This window comes from Polypterus senegalus, chromosome 17 (genome assembly GCF_016835505.1).
Source record: "Polypterus senegalus isolate Bchr_013 chromosome 17, ASM1683550v1, whole genome shotgun sequence".
Taxonomy (NCBI): Eukaryota; Metazoa; Chordata; class Cladistia; order Polypteriformes; family Polypteridae; genus Polypterus; species Polypterus senegalus.
In genome coordinates, this window is record NC_053170.1 from 20,949,613 (window position 1) to 20,962,852 (window position 13,240).

Consider the following 13,240-nt stretch of genomic DNA (forward strand, 5'->3'; position numbering starts at 1 on the left):
TCAGTTTAGCACACCCTGACTAGAGCTGCTGATTAACTGTACAGACTGCATCTCTGTTGTTAGTCATCTATACTAATAAAAGGCAAAGCCCTCACTGACTGACTGACTGACTGACTAATCACTAATTCTCCAACTTCCCGTGTAGGTAGAAGGCTGAAATTTGGCAGGCTCATTCCTTACAGCTTACTTACAAAAGTTAAGCAGGTTTCATTTAGAAATTCTATGCGTAACAGTCATAACTGAATCCTACTTACGTACATATATATGGCCATAGCCTGCAGCTCGGTCGCCGTGTGAGGCGGAGTTGCGTCATCCATCACCACACCTCACACATAGTTGGATGCCTGCCTATATTGCGTCCCCCTTACCCCCACCTCCCACGTAATTGAGTGCCTGCCCATATAAGGCCGTCTGTCACCAGCAATCCAACAGACACGCTGCCGCTACGAGGTGTTTGTCATGCCTAAGACGAATATGATTTTTGCGAGATACAAGTTTAGTGAGAAGACGCAGGGTATAAATGAGACTTTCGATCACTTTGTACCGGAGTTAAAATTGCTGGTGAAGGACTGTGCTTATGCAAACGAAGATGAGATGGTCAGGGATAGACTAGTGTTTGGCACAAACTCAGAGGAAGTGCGAGAGAAACTTTTAAGTGCCGAGTCTGAGCTAACATTAAATAAAGCCGTGGACATCGCAAGATCGCACGAGATAGCACAAGCACAGCTGAGAACCTTCGATGCATGTACTCCGAGCGGCTCACGTGAACTGACTGTGAACGCAGTACGCAGACAACAAGCAAGAGCTCCAAAGAGCGCTGAGCAAAAAATGCATTACACAGTTGAGAAGGCAGCAAAAGAATATGAAGCGACTGACGCATACAAGCATAATCATAAGTTCACCTACTGCGGAAACAAACCACACGGTGTAAAAAGTCAATGTCCAGCTAAAGGAAGACAGTGTAAAAAATGTAGTAAATTGAACCAATTCGCTATAGTTTGCAGGACTGGGAAAGGTAAACCTGTGCATGCAGTGTGTGATGTCTCAGATAAAGAGGAAGACGAGCTGTTTATTGATGCAGTAAGAAAGGAACAACCCTCTGAATCTGAACAAGCCTTTGTAGACATATCAATAGGAAAGCAAGGTGTAAAGCTGAAGTTTAAATTAAGTTCATAGACACGCAGCCGCTAAATATTCGCAGGCAAATCAACAACTTAATACCGGGAATGCCTGTTAAACATCTTAGATTCACGAGTACCGATTTGGGTAGTGAACACTTCGATGAATGAAACCTGATATCTTTGGTTGACAAACACAGAATGTAACTTGCACACAACACATCCTCCAAATATGAACCTGATTGAAAGAAATAATGATAATCAAATCCTTGATGACAGCAACACTCGTAACAGTGACAAAACAATTACATTGACAATCATGTTACGTTATTTTTAAAATGTTTCCTTTTCTTTTTCATAACTTCTTTAACACACTACTTCTCCGCTGCGAAGCGCGGGTATTTTGCTAGTTAGCACTAAAACATAAGTAACATGATAGTTATAATTGGATACTAACCCTCACCTATTCTGTTTCTCTTCTCGGTACTCAAATGTGGCACTCGGTGCCACGGCCCACCTGCCAAGTTGTTCTCCCTGCCTAAGGTAAAGTCATCCCTGATGGAGGATCGCAGGAATCGTGGGGTAGAGGGGTCCTTTCATCGGATTGGCTGGCCCAGCACTGTTTCAGCTGTGTAAAGGCCAATAGGGGGAGGCAGCTTGATGAAGGAGGTCTCCAGGACTTTAAACAAATCCAAATCCTATTATGTGATATCATCTACTGTTACATTCTGCTCCGTACTTGTAATATTTTTATTTTCATACTGTATTGAGGATTTGTTCTGTTCTGTGTACTGTATTGTATTGACCCCCTTCTCTTTGACACCCACTGCACGCCCAACCTATCTGTTTTTTATGGGAGTTTTTCCTTGTCTTCTTAGAGAGTCAAGGCTGGGGGGCTGTCAAGAGGCAGGGTCTGTTAAAGCCCATTGTGATTTTGGGCTATACAAAAATAAATTGTATTGTATTGTATATTCTGAAGTCCAAGTTAAATTGCCCACCATGGTCTAGTCATTCTGGCCTCATAATCATTCACTGACTCTGTTTGGCTAACTGTCTCACCCCTTCACCACCTTTACCAACAGCTAAAATGGCACAAAATGGCTGCCGTCGCATCATCCAGGGGGATTCTGCACATTAGTGGGGGTTGAAGTGGCTCCCCACTCACTGCATTTTGAGTAGTAAGAAAAGTGCTATAGAAATGTAAAGAATTATTGTTATTTATTATTATTAGTGAGACTCTTAGCGCAATGCCTAAGAGTAATTCTGAGACGCTTGATAAATACGGGCACTGGACTCTTGACTTGGCCACTCCAGGACATTCACATTACTGTTTTGTTTTGCAGCCATTCCTGAGCAGCTTTGTCTTTACAATTTGTGGTTGTTACCTTGCTGGAAAAAAAAAAAACTTCTTCCCAAGGTGTAGATTTCTTTACGGCCTTCATGAGGGTTTCCTCCAGGATTTCCCCCATACTTTGCTGCATTCATTCTCCCCTCAGAAGCCTTCCAGGGCCTGCTGCAGAGAGGCATCTCCAGAGCCTGCCACTTGGATGTCGCACTCGATTGTCTTTCTGTGCGCTCCTCTCAGTGGCTTTTTTTTCAAACCGTGCATCTGACGTGCTCTTTCAGGGCAGCTCCTGGCAGGCAGTGTCACGTCTACATGCGTTACCTCAGCGGTGAGATCAGCCAGCCTGAAGGCGCCCGCAGTTGCGTAAGCGCGGCACCAAAAGTAAACTCCTCTGGTCAGTGGTGGGCTGAAGGCTGTTACATCACTCTTGACTTAAAACTTAAACAATGGCTCAGGAAATAATTAGTTTAATATATTATAAAGATCTTGGTTAACTTTAACACTGCCTCACGTCTCCAGGGTCTAACCACCTCGTCATCTGCATTGACTTGTTTGTTTCTGGAAGTCGAGTTTCTTTATGTGAATGGCGTCTGCAAATGGGCCTGGGATGGGTGATTATGGATATGTGTGTGCCGGTGTGCCGTGAACCGGGTCTGGAATCCTGTCCACGATGTTTTTAATGCTGACTATGAGACCTAAATTAATTGGTGTAATTGAACAGTGGTCAGAATTAATTACACATTGTCACACACGTGCGACTAGGAGTTAACCAAAGGGCTTGAATAAGAGCAATTCCACGTCCGACCAAGGGGGCAGCGGGGTGCACTAACTGTCTCTCTCGATCCCTTGCAGACCATTCTTGGGAAATCCCACAGGGTTCCTGTGTCACTTCCGGGTCCCCTTGACTCTGATGACGTAACTTCCTACACTGGCCTTTAAAGCCACCATTTTGTCTTTATTCATCAGTTCTATTTTGGACTCGGCCTAGAAAACATTGCTTTATCATTGAAAAATACGTTTTTTGCAGCCAGAACACATTATACGGGTGGCTGCCCCAAATCTTCACGATGTCTTCTTGTCTTTCTTGTGGCAACATATAAATCACACAATAACTGAGCACATAAGTATTCACCCCCTTTCATACGACACCCCTAAATCGTCACTGGGGCAGCCAACTGGTTGTAGAAGTCGCAGAAATAGTTCAATGGAGACCACCTGTGTGCGACTGTATGTGGCAGGTTCAGCTTGTGGTGAGCCAATATGGTGGTCTAACCTACACCATGAAGACAAACAGAACAATTCAAGTTACTCCATGAAAAGCACAAGTCAGGAGATGGAGACAAGAAAATCAGAAAGTCACTAAAAATCCAGTAAGACCAAAAGGGGGCGAGATCCTAAGCCCTGGACTCCAGACACAAGTGCGCATACACAGTCAAGGGTTCAAATCAAGTAACATGTAATTATATAAAACTACCTTGCCCAGGTATAATAATGAATGTCTTCCACTCTCCTCCAGTCAAGCCTTATCCTCTATCGCCCAATTCCAATTCACTTGGGTGAGGTGAAATGGCCTCCTTTACACTTCCGGTGCTGCCACTTTGCACCAAGAAAGCACTTCCTGGTCAGGCAGAAACCTCACAAAGCAGGGATAACCATTCCCATCAGCACCCCCATGGAACCCAACAGGGCTGCCCCACAGGACTACACCTCCCAGTACACCTTGCAGTTGTGGATCTGGGTACACTGGCGTAGCAATTCTGCCACACTGTGGTCCGGAGGTGCATGTAGTCTTGGTATGCTACCATCCCAAGTCCACTCACTACTCTGGCCTCTCAGACGGGCAAGGATCTTCTGTTGAATCTCACTGGGATGCCAGTCTGTTCATGTTGTCATGGCATGTCCAGCTCCTGGCTAAGATAGGACATTCCCTTCCCCTGGATATTCATTGCTCTGGTCTCCTGGCCATGTGAGGGAACAGAGTCCATCCCAGCCGGGATGCCAATCTATCCTGGCAGTCCACTACACCAGTGGAAAGAGGATGGCACAAATGGAAATCTGAAAGAGCAGGCAAAAAAAAACCTTAATCATCAAACAAGAAGATGAGTGAGGAAGACCACCTAGAGACCTCTGAGAGCTCTGAAGAAGTTACAAGCTACAGTAGATGAGACTGTGCAGACCAGAACTGGTGTCCAGGTGCTCCACCAATCGCAGCTTTATGGGAGAATGTGTGGTAGTAAACTTGATGTCACATTTTTAGTCTATTAACGTTTTCAGTAAAGTTGTCTTTTGCCTAACTGCTCTAAGCAAGTTGAGTTCATTGTGATATGCAGTCCCTCAAGGCTGACCCTGGCATGGAATCAGGTATTTCTCTATATCAGTAGTTCCTAAACTGTTTTTATTTCGTGACACAGTTTTGCTGATTTTGTGTTGCTGAGACACAGTATCAGCACTGAAGGGGGGTCTCCCCTTAGAGAATCACAGATGATCATCATCCCATGGATGGGTCCCCCTTGGAGAATCGTTGCTGATAGACATCCCAACCCTGCTAGTACAACTGCTGCCAACCATCATCATTCCGATTGAATCAGATCAATGGCGTTTGCTTAAAGTGCACACAGACACTCCGTAACAAGAGCGCAACCCTTTCCCATTATATCACGAAACTCCTGCGACCCAAATCCAGACAACACGCAACCCATTTTAAGAAACTATACTCTGTATGACCTAACACTGGACAATCTGAGGTCCCATATACAGTATGGACTTACTTATATTGGGCTAACCTGATGTCAGCTTTACGCTAAACACTCTTTTATAGATGCACACACTTTAAAAGCTTTGTCTAACAAAGAACTGTTAGCACACCCATGATAATATACACGTCTGGTTGGGGTGCTCCAATGGCGTCTTTCTTAAATTAATGTCTGATATATTGCTGGAGTCTGAAGAACCTTTTATTTTGTCATATACGAAGTATAAGGAAAGTATTGTAATCGTCCCAAAATTTGATTTCGAGATTTTAATGACTCTCTATGTTTTAGACCTCCCTGAGTCTGATTTACTTTCTCGTAGGGAAAGTATTGTAATCGTCCAAAAATGTGGTTTCGATATTTTGATGAATCTCGATGTTTTAGACCTCCCTAAGTCCGATTTACTTTCTCGTAGGGAAAGTATTGTAATTGTCCAAAAATGTGGTTTCGATATTTTGATGAATCTCGATGTTTTAGACCTCCCTAAGTCCGATTTACTTTCTCGTAGGGAAAGTATTGTAATTGTCCAAAAATTCAATTTTGAGATTTTAATGAATCTCGATGCTTTAGACCTCCCTGAGTCTGATTTACTTTCTCGTAGGGAAAGTATTGTAATTGTCCCAGAATTCGATTTCGAGATTTTGATGAATGTCGACGCTTTAGACCTCCCTGAGTCAACTTTACTTTTATAATAATTATTCAATATATTATTAATTTGATTTGATTTGTTGTTGATGGTTCTTTAACATAAATAATATAAAAATATAATTATTGTTGTGTGGCTTACTCTTCCAATATCCATCCCCATATCTGTGTATATGAGAAAGTCTAGGGGAGAGCACTCCCAATTTTTAAGTATGAGTGTTCAAGCGGACTGGGGATTGGAATTTTTCTCCCCAACGAGTGACAGAGCAAAATCTCAGCAGAAGGCAATGTGTGGACACTAAAGTCAGCTGGCAGAGGACTCTATGGTCTGATGAGACTAAAACTGAACTTCTTGGCAGTCAGACTAAACGCCATGTTTGAACACTGCACATTGTCACAAACACACCAGCGTGAATTATGGTGGTGGCAGCATCAGGTTGTGGAGATGCTTCTCTGCAGCAGGCCCTGGAAGGCTTGTGAGGGGTTAAAGAAAAGCAGACTGCATCCTGGAGAAAAACCTGCAAGAAACCTACACCTTAGGAGAAGATTTGTGTTTCAGCAAGACGACAAGTACAAACTTAAGGACAAAACGATACAGGAATGTTCTGGGGTGGCCGAGTCAGAGTGCAGATCTCAATGCAGTTGAGAACTTGTGGCTGGACTTGACACTCACCATCTCCATGACACCTGACAGAGCCTCAGCAGTCTGGCAATGAAGAAAAATGAGAAAAAAAGGCAGGGCTGACAGAGAGAGACCTCCACGCACAGACTCAGGGCTGTCATGGCTGCCAAAAGGGCATCCACTAAATGGTGAATTGAAGGCATTGAACACTTACAGGACTGACTATTTCATACGTTTGATTTGCAGTTCATGTGGACCACTTTGTAGAGATCTGGGTTCACTTTGTCATTAAAGAGTCTTTTTCTGTTGATGAGCGTCAAAAACAGCCAAGCCGATCCTTTGTGCTCCACTGCTGTGTGAACTCTTTTCCCTGGCGCCATATATAAGGCTGCTGGCTCAGACTCCACTGCTGATGTTCCCCGAGTGAGTCACCTAACCTGCTGTTAGAAACATGAAAAGAATTTGACTAAGCCTTTCAAGAATGCAGGGATGGTGTTGACTTTTGAGAGGCGCTATATACAATCATAAAGCTGTTGCTTCAGTCTTCACCACTGATTTCGTGATTGATGAGACACCATGCCAACAATGTTCTTACTGCATGCATAATGGAACAGTTTAGTAAGACATCAGTGACTTTTACACAGAGCACCTTGCTGTGATGCTATAAGCAAATAATTGTAGGATTTCAAGCAACATGGGTGACGTAAATTCCACTGGCTCAGAGTTCTGTGACATTTGAATTTACAATACAAGCCCCCTGGGGTGCCCACACGTCTTTGATCACACAGGCGGATGGCGACTCGGCTCTCGGAGTAGTCCTGGATTGAAGGGTCCGGCGGGGGTGGGGTACTGAAGGCTCAGGAATTTGAGAGCCTCAGCGAGAGGATGACGGTGGTGGTGGTGAATGGGGGGAACAGGGCCAGACAGACCACTTGAGTGCGGTCTGCCCACGGACCCTGCGCTGGTGCACTCAAACGCTCATCTATGCAAAGTGTTACTTGGAGTTGCTTGGTGGAATTAAACGAGATGGCCTCGGGGGTAGCAAAAGTGCTGTGTTAAGAGACCTTTTAGGGGGGCGCACACGGGCACACACTTCCATCTGAATCTCTAAGTAAGTAGTCATTATGAGAGGGTGGGATCAGGCAAAGCGGTCGCAGTTCTGGATTGTCATTGTCCCAAAGTGTGGCTGGCACCTTCTGAGCAGAACCAGGGCTGCCAACCGTCCTCATTTTTAATGCACCATGGACTGTCCACGAGGGATTTATACAATTTTGAAAATCTCTAGAATTTTTGCTCCAAAAATTAGAAAATTTCCATACCCTTATCCTTGGTATAAATGGAAAGCCCTACACCAATCAGCATTTGCAGAAGTAGTGTGCACACTTTTTTCCCCCAGAATCTTTACTTCCATTCCAGTAGTAAACAACGCAGATATGGACGGGAATAGTTGACGTCTGTCCATCTTGGCTTTCTCACTTCATCTTTTGAATTCAGCTTTATCTTCTTGGCGAATAGACAGTTCATTAGAAATGTTGTTCCTTTCCTTAATTATTTGTAATCCTAATTCACCGTAACTAAGTGAATTTTATTGAAAATCAAAATTACAATTTCACGTTTTCTGTGTGAGATCTTATTTTTGATTCTTCTTTCAGCAGCTCGGTAAAACAAGAAATTTCATACATCCAGTTACAGTCCGTCGTAATTAAGTGCGAGTGAGTACTGCTTTGAAATATTTTAATGGAAAATATTGTTATTACCACCTGCCGTTCCAAAATGGATTCATAATAGTAAATGAATGGGTCAGCTATTAAAGATTTAGCTTCGTCCGCCCGTTGTGAAGAGGGGGTCTGAACGCACCCCTAGAAGACGCAGTCGCTCCTCTGAAACCCCCTCTTAAACGTTGATACAATGGGAAACAAATACAGCTTTATTTACCTCCTCTTTGTTCAATCAGCTGCTGCCGCGTGATCTATCCATCCATCCATCCATTTTCTAACCCGCTGAATCCGAATACAGGGTCACGGGGGTCTGCTGGAGCCAATCGAGCCAACACAGGGCACAAGGCAGGAACCAATCCTGGGCAGGGCGCCAACCCACCGCAGGACACACACACACACACCAAGCACACACTAGGGCCAATTTAGAATCGCCAATACACCTAACCTGCATGTCTTTGGACTGTGGGAGGAAACCCACGCAGACACGGGGAGAACATGTAGACTCCATGCAGGGAGGAGATAAAGTAGATACATGCAAATAAACTCAATTGAAAAGAGTAAAATTATTTTTATTTTAGTAGAAGTGAATTTACCGTGTGTATCATTTTTTACAGGTTTACGACAGTTAAGCTAGACCAATAAGAATGGAAGGAATGAAGTCTGTTAATTTAAGATGCTTGACATATTCACAACATTTAATGGGTTATTAGTTTGCCAGTGACTATGATTGTGGCCATCACATCATAATTATAGTGATAAACTGCTACTGAAGGTTTATATCATTTTAAACAAACCATAAGGCAGTATAAAGGGCGTATTATGGTATCCTAGGGAAAGGCGTTTTCAAAACTCCTCATTTTTTAACCCTAATGTCCTCATTTCCAGAGCTGGCAGTCCTAAGCAGAACAGCACTGATATTTGTCTTTTCACATGAATTTAAGCCTGAAACTTTGAGTTAAACTTCAAATACAAAGGGCACAGGACAAAATGGAAAGGGTCCGGGGACAGAGAAGAGGTGTAACAGGAGGGCACTCCACCATAATGCCAATGGTCATTTATTCAATAACACCACTGAGAAAAGGAGGACTATAAGGAGAACATAAACTAAAAAAAAATAAATAAAAGTCGGCTACCCCAAAATCTGTTTACAGCTTGTATTCCATGAGCCTCTAGGGGGCAGCATGTTTGGCGTCTCTTTATAGTCCTCCCTCTTTGCCAACTTGTCCCGCTTGTACACCGACAGGAAGTGGCCTTGAAATCCCACCCGAGTCACTCCAGTCTCCTTCCTGGTGGTCCATCAATTTTCTAAACCCGCTTATTCTGAGCATGGCTGTGTGGAAGCTGGAGCCTATCCCAGCATGTATCAGGCACAAGGCAGGACACCAGTCTATCACAGTCAAGTCAAACTTTATTAATAAAGCACATTTACAACAGCAGCCACCGAACAAAAGTGCTGTACAAGAAAGGGTAAAGGAAGCAGTTTATATATAGTATAGTATATATATATATATATATATATATACTATACTATATATATACAGTATATATATATATACTATACTATACTATATATATATATGTACACATTACGGGATTGCAAACGTAACCCACCATTGCATAAAAGATAAATTCAGTATATACCCTGTGATGGATGTCCGGCAAGAGTTACCGGCCCTTAACCCCAGGCCGCCAGGAGGAGCTCTCCCGACAGCATGGATGTGCCCCGAGTTCTAGCAGGGCCTCATGGACTTTGTAGTTTTTACACAGTCTACGAGCCTCGCTATGTGCCCTATAACCTGGAAGTGCGTCCTGGTCACGTGAATGGGAGGAATGACGTACTTCCAGGTTGAAGAAAAGAGAAGTTTTAACTGACCCGGAAGTGATAGAAAGTCACGTGGACTGAGGGACAAACACTTCTGGGTCAAGGAGTATAAAGGACTATGGGAAATCCCAGACGGACGAGCTGAGTTGGGAGGCAGGGTGGCTAAGCGTCTGGGAGAGTGGAGGATTATTATTATTATTATTATTGTTGTTATTGTTATTGGAGTATTTGGGAGTGGAGGGTGCTTTGTTCACATCATTGATATAATAAATATCATTATTGGACTTTTACCTAGTGTCTGACGTGGTGTCTGAAGGTGCAAGGGTGCGAGCAAGCACTTATTCTATTACAACCCATACTCATGAATATATATTCATAATCATGAATGTACATGAGCCAACATCTACAAACATAATGTCAACCTCTTACAGGGTCAAATGCCAGTCTTTAATGACGACTTAAAAATGGCCAATGCTGGGGCAGACCTAATATGCAGTACAGGTATCCCTTGATTAACACGATTAATTAAGCCATTGATATTGCCGTGTTATGCAAAACTGCGCTAATTAAATATAAAAAGTAATGGGAAAAAATATAATTGATCCCTCATTTAAAATGTGTAAAATCTACATGGAAAAAGTACTCATATTTGTGTGTATGAAATAAAAGTCAGAATGCAAACAAAATCTTTATTTAGAATTTATGGAGGGTTGCTTGGACTGTTCATTCTTTCTTCTGGCTCTCGTAGATCCGTCTGTAACAAGCAATTTGACTTTTTAAGTTGCAGCAGACGAGTGCACTTCTGCCAACATCAGGATCCATTTCAGTAATCTGATGTTTAAGGTTTCAAATGTAGAGAATGTGATCTTCCATTTCACTCATAATCGGAGTTTTACTATGCAATGATTACATGCTTGCAGTCTTTGATGTCAGTTTTCCTTGGTCGCGGTAGGTATCTGCCTTTGCTAAAATTGTTCTGATAGTCGATTCACTGAAGCGGAGTTCCCTGCCAGTGTTTGCTTTTGTTTCGCCACAATCGTATCTTTTAATTATCTCAAGCTCCACTTCTAAAGTAATAAGCTTTCTTCTCTTCTTTTTATTTTCCAATGAGGGCTCCCGCTTTTGCTCGTTCATGTTTGGAAAGGGCAAGTGCTTAAAAGAAAGGATAAAAAAGTGAACAACTGGCGAAAATATTCAATGAAAATGGCCAGTCTCTTTGGCAATTTAAAAAAACTGCGCTTATTAAATTTATAGCCGTGGTATTCAAGGGGCTCTCGCATTCAAAATAACAGCGCTTTTTAAAACCAGCGCTTAATAAAACCGCATTAAACAAGGGGTACCTGGAATAAGGCAAGCCATTCCAAAGAAAAGAAGCCCGATCCCACCTTTGCTTCAACCTCAGCCTCAGCACAGCTAAGAGCATCTGGCTTGTAGGCTGCGGTACTCTTGTTATTGGCTCATACAAGTGAAGAAGTTCTGGCAGATAAGACGGGGCTGTGCCATTCATAGGATTTTAAAATCAATTCTGTAGCAGAGTGAAGGCCAATAGTGCGAGGTCAGTCCATTCATCCATTATCCAACTCGCTATATCCTAGGGTCACAGGGTCTGCTGGAGCCAATCCCAGCCAACACAGGGTGCAAGGCAGGAAACAAACCCTGGCAGGGCGACAGCACCACTGCAGGGCACACACACATACACACACACACACACTAGGGGCAATTTAGGATCACCAATGCACCTAACCTGCATGTCTTTGGACTGTGGGAGGAAACCCACGCAGACACGGGGAGAACATGCAAACTCCACGCAGGGAGGACCCGGGAAGTGAACCCAGGTCTCCTTACTGCGAGGCAGCAGCGCTACCCACTGCGCCACCGTGCCACCCTGCAAAGTCAGTATTGCAGAAATATGGCCCCACTTATGAAAGCCGGTCAATACAGGAGCAGCAGTTGTAGGCGTCGTACGTAACAAGGCCTGATCAACACCTACATACAAAGAATTGCAATAGTCCGACAGACATGTTATAAAAGCACGGATGCCCTTTTTCAGATCACTAAAAGAAAGAAAAGCCTTTACTTTTAGATAAAAACCTCAGCTGGAAAAAGCAGCATTCAACTGTTTGTCGAGTCTGAATGAGCAGTCAATAATCACGCCAAGGTTCCTAGCTGAAGCTTTAGGATATATGGCAAGGGGTCAATGTGGTCAAAATTTAACATCTCATTAAAGAAAGAAACATCCTCTAACAGGACAAATCAGTAATCGGGCAGGAGAAAAGCTGTTCATTGTATCTTCTAATTACTCCTCAACAAAATGCCTTGGAGGGAGCATTCTTTACTATCTACTGAGACCTTTTGCCAAACCCAGAGAGAGATCTGGGCAACTCCCCCAGACAATAGTGGGTCACTTCCTCCAGATGGCAACCCAAAATAATCCACCAGGCGACGAGGAGTGATCTCGACACTATTCTTTAATGTTCTCTGTAGTCGGCAAAAGGCTCTTAACCTAACTACACTAACTATCCTAACTCTAAGAAAAAACACTCCTAATCTAATTGCATGACATCTAACCCAGCTCCTTATCCCCAAAGGAATGAATGAACATTCCTCCTCCTACCGTTTCATGTCCGACAATCGTGTCCTTTGGAGGGCAGACCCATGCAGATGGGAACAAGTCGGTCCTAATCTCGCATGCACCGCGTCGGCTTCGCAACTTTTGGGATTCTGTTGGGAGTTCCCTCCTGGGGTACAGATCGCCCCACGTTGGGTGCCAAACACTGTGGTCAAAATTTAACATCTTATTAAAAGAAAGAAACGTCTTCTAACAGGATAATTCAGTAATCAGGCAGGAGAAAAGCTGTTCATTTTATCTTTTAATTACTTCTCAGCAAAATGCCTTACAGGGGGCATTCTTTAAAAGCAGTCCATTACAGCACGGTCAGAATGGTCAGAGAAACAAAGAATAGAGATTCATTTTATAAACTGTTGAATTTACATACAGTGTCAATCAATGCATACATTCTACTCTGGTTGGTTTGTTGGTTTACACCCAAATATTTATATAGAATAAAAGTCTATTATATTATATTCTGGTTCTTATTATACCTTTTGAGATGAGACACCACCCTTGAACTTTCTATCCCTATAACAATTGTCCGTTCTCGTTTATAGGACATCTGCTGATTTCTTAGTCATCTCTTAGTCATCCTTCAGTACATTTTGT